At 53.1% G+C, this 1,544-nt stretch overlaps 1 protein-coding gene across 1 annotated transcript in view; it reads left to right on the top strand.

The window, feature by feature from the left end:
- LOC106812334 (myc protein-like) overlaps positions 1–1,544 on the top strand; it is a 33,527-nt gene that overhangs the window by 30,614 nt on the left and 1,369 nt on the right. The window lies entirely within an intron of this gene.

Here is a 1,544-nt window from a genome sequence, read left to right on the forward strand (position 1 = left end):
AGAGAGAGAGAGAGAGAGCGCGAGCGGGAGAGAGCGGGAGAGAGAGAGAGAGAGAGAGAGAGAGAGAGAGAGAGCGAGAGAAACAGCGAGCGAGAGATACACACGTGAGCGTTGCCCCGCGGCAAATATGGGTCAGTGCGGTGTCGTGATCAGTCTACCGTCGCCGGAATCTCTATACTAGGATGCGCGCTCTCTCTCCACCCCCCTCCCTCCCTCTCTTTCGCTGCAGCAGCAGAAGGCAACCGTGCGTGAAGGCCAACTGGTGATCTCCTCCGAGGAAATGCCGCACGGAGAGATAGAGCGAGAGCGAGAGAGAGAGGAGAGGCGATTGCCCTCTACCGCGTGATGTCCTTGACGGGACTGTCCGACTGCCCGTGTCGTTAGGTTACGAGTGCCTTTGTTTACGAACCTGTTGCGCTGCAATTTCACGCCGGAATTGCTTTTCTACTTGGCGAGTTTTTTTTCTACTCCGGGAGCATCTCTCTCTCTCTCTCGTGCTCTTTCTCTCTCTCTCTCTCTCTCTCTCTCTCTCTCTCTCTCTCCTTCCCTCCCTCGTTATTTCTCTTCTCTCACCTTTCTATTTCTCTCGTTGCTTCTCTCTCCCTTTTCTGTTGCTCTTGTTGCGTCTCTTTCTCTACCTTCCGCTTCTTCTTCTTTTTCTCACGATTTCTCAACTCCTTCTCCCGTGACGTGGTGCACGACCTTTAGTGCGATAACCTTCGCGCAAGCTGTAGGTGAAATGTATAGCTGTTACCGAGTCTACTAGTATGTGTATGGTGTGCTACCCATGATGTAGTTAGGGCCCCGCCTCCCATCACCCGCTGGCACGGCGGAGGGGTGCATGCGAAACATTCGTCTATACTATAGCTAGCGACATTTCGCGGGGTTTCTCACACATTAGCTGTTAATAAATTCTGTTACAACACGTTGATTATCGATGAATGTGGTGTTGAAAAACTAATTACGCTAACGCCACACTCCCTTTCTATCTATGTTGCTGTTCGTTATGGGTGAGGTCGTCAGTACAGGTTCAGACCGTACCAGGTTCGTAAGTGATGGTGTGGGAGCGCTGTAATATTCGGGTAAAATTATGTGCTAAAGGTGTGTGTGTGTGCGCGCGCGCGCGTGCGTGCGTGCGTGCGTGCGGGCGTGCGTGCGTGCGTGCGTGCGTGGGTGCGTGTGTATCTGTGTGCTCGCGCTCGTGCGTGCGTGCAGAGCCTGCCATCAAATTCAATATTGGCCATTATAAATTCCCTAGCGGGTGATCCTGTCCCGAGGCTCGTACATACCAGTCTACTACAATACTAGATTCTGTAAGCCACTGTCATCTGTTACTGCAACGTCTCTGTGGAATGTGCTAGCACTACTGGATGGTCTGTGTGCGCAGCACTTATGTTGATGCGCACGTCCTGTACGTATATATACGTGTGTGCGTGTGCGTGTGCGATTGCGTGTGCGTGTGCGTGTGCGTGTGCGTGTGCGTGTGCGTGTGCGTGTGCGTGCGTGCGTGCGTGCGTGAATGCTTGTGTGTGTGTGCGCGTCCC

Source organism: Priapulus caudatus, unplaced genomic scaffold, assembly GCF_000485595.1.
Source record: "Priapulus caudatus unplaced genomic scaffold, Priapulus_caudatus-5.0.1 Scaffold636, whole genome shotgun sequence".
NCBI classification, from domain to species: domain Eukaryota; kingdom Metazoa; phylum Priapulida; class Priapulimorpha; order Priapulimorphida; family Priapulidae; genus Priapulus; species Priapulus caudatus.